The sequence below is a fragment of the Rhamphochromis longiceps genome, unplaced genomic scaffold (genome assembly GCF_057381845.1).
Source record: "Rhamphochromis longiceps isolate RC_006_pf unplaced genomic scaffold, R_longiceps_female_GT1.1 unmapped_scaffold_8, whole genome shotgun sequence".
Taxonomy (NCBI): Eukaryota; Metazoa; Chordata; class Actinopteri; order Cichliformes; family Cichlidae; genus Rhamphochromis; species Rhamphochromis longiceps.
In genome coordinates this window covers 106,703-109,202 of record NW_028187228.1, presented here as the reverse complement: position 1 = coordinate 109,202, position 2,500 = coordinate 106,703, and positions in this window count along the sequence as shown.

Here is a 2,500-nt window from a genome sequence, read left to right as displayed (position 1 = left end):
GGGGATTAGAGCGGAGGAGTATGTGGGTCCTTGGGGCCTGCTGGAGGGCAAGGGCCATGCTGGATTTGTGGTGGAGGGTAACTGCGGGAGAAGGAAAGCTAGTGGGGGAGTAGAGCAGAGGAGTATGTTGGTCCCCGGGGCCTGCTGGAGGTCCAGGTCCATGCCCGATGTGAGTAGCAGCAGGGCCAGCGCGCCCAGGAGCACATCTTTTTCGACCGTGAAGGAGACAGGAGGCCGACTCACTGCCTCGGCTAAATGGAGAGGGAATTTCAGAAGGGCCAGGGCAAAAGCATGGACCTTTTCAGCTGTAAGGGAGGCAAGAGCAAGGTGTGATGTAGGTCCCCGGGGCCTGCTGGAGGTCCAGGTCCATGCCCGATGTGAGTAGCAGCAGGGCCAGCGCGCCCAGGAGCACATCTTTTTCGACCGTAAAGGAGACAGGAGGCCGACTCACTGCCTCGGCTAAATGGAGAGGGAATTTCAGAAGGGCCAGGGCAAAAGCATGGACCTTTTTCAGCTGTAAGGGAGGCAAGAGCAAGGTGTGATGTAGGTCCCCGGGGCCTGCTGGAGGTCCAGGTCCATGCCCGATGTGAGTAGCAGCAGGGCCAGCGCGCCCAGGAGCACATCTTTTTCGACCGTAAAGGGAGACAGGAGGCCGACTCACTGCCTCGGCTAAATGGAGAGGGAATTTCAGCAGGGCCAGGGCACAGGCATGGACCTTTTTCAGCTGCAAGGGAGGCAAGAGCAAGGTGTGATGTAGGTCCCCGGGGCCTGCTGGAGGTCCAGGTCCATGCCCGATGTGAGTAGCAGCAGGGCCAGCGCGCCCAGGAGCACATCTTTTTCGACCGTAAAGGGAGACAGGAGGCCGACTCACTGCCTCGGCTAAATGGAGAGGGAATTTCAGCAGGGCCAGTGCACAGGCATGGACCTTTTTCAGCTGTAAGGGAGGCAAGAGCAAGGTGCGATGTAGGTCCCCGGGGCCTGCTGGAGGTCCAGGTCCATGCCCGATGTGAGTAGCAGCAGGGCCAGCGCGCCCAGGAGCACATCTTTTTCGACCGTAAAGGGAGACAGGAGGCCGACTCACTGCCTCGGCTAAATGCAGAGGGAATTTCAGCAGGGCCAGGGCACAGGCATGGACCTTTTTCAGCTGTAAGGGAGGCAAGAGCAAGGTGCGATGTAGGTCCCCGGGGCCTGCTGGAGGTCCAGGTCCATGCCCGATGTGAGTAGCAGCAGGGCCAGCGCGCCCAGGAGCACATCTTTTTCGACCGTAAAGGGAGACAGGAGGCCGACTCACTGCCTCGGCTAAATGCAGAGGGAATTTCAGCAGGGCCAGGGCACAGGCATGGACCTTTTTCAGCTGCAAGGGAGGCAAGAGCAAGGTGTGATGTAGGTCCCCGGGGCCTGCTGGAGGTCCAGGTCCATGCCCGATGTGAGTAGCAGCAGGGCCAGCGCGCCCAGGAGCACATCTTTTTCGACCGTAAAGGGAGACAGGAGGCCGACTCACTGCCTCGGCTAAATGGAGAGGGAATTTCAGCAGGGCCAGTGCACAGGCATGGACCTTTTTCAGCTGTAAGGGAGGCAAGAGCAAGGTGCGATGTAGGTCCCCGGGGCCTGCTGGAGGTCCAGGTCCATGCCCGATGTGAGTAGCAGCAGGGCCAGCGCGCCCAGGAGCACATCTTTTTCGACCGTAAAGGGAGACAGGAGGCCGACTCACTGCCTCGGCTAAATGCAGAGGGAATTTCAGCAGGGCCAGGGCACAGGCATGGACCTTTTTCAGCTGTAAGGGAGGCAAGAGCAAGGTGCGATGTAGGTCCCCGGGGCCTGCTGGAGGTCCAGGTCCATGCCCGATGTGAGTAGCAGCAGGGCCAGCGCGCCCAGGAGCACATCTTTTTCGACCGTAAAGGGAGACAGGAGGCCGACTCACTGCCTCGGCTAAATGCAGAGGGAATTTCAGCAGGGCCAGGGCACAGGCATGGACCTTTTTCAGCTGTAAGGGAGGGAAGAGCAATGTGCGATGTAGGTCCCCGGGGCCTGCTGGAGGTCCAGGTCCATGCCCGATGTGAGTAGCAGCAGGGCCAGCGCGCCCAGGAGCACATCTTTTTCGACCGTAAAGGGAGACAGGAGGCCGACTCACTGCCTCGGCTAAATGGAGAGGGAATTTCAGCAGGGCCAGGGCACAGGCATGGACCTTTTTCAGCTGTAAGGGAGGCAAGAGCAAGGTGCGATGTAGGTCCCCGGGGCCTGCTGGAGGTCCAGGTCCATGCCCGATGTGAGTAGCAGCAGGGCCAGCGCGCCCAGGAGCACATCTTTTTCGACCGTAAAGGGAGACAGGAGGCCGACTCACTGCCTCGGCTAAATGGAGAGGGAATTTCAGCAGGGCCAGTGCACAGGCATGGACCTTTTTCAGCTGTAAGGGAGGCAAGAGCAAGGTGCGATGTAGGTCCCCGGGGCCTGCTGGAGGTCCAGGTCCATGCCCGATGTGAGTAGCAGCAGGGCCAGCGCG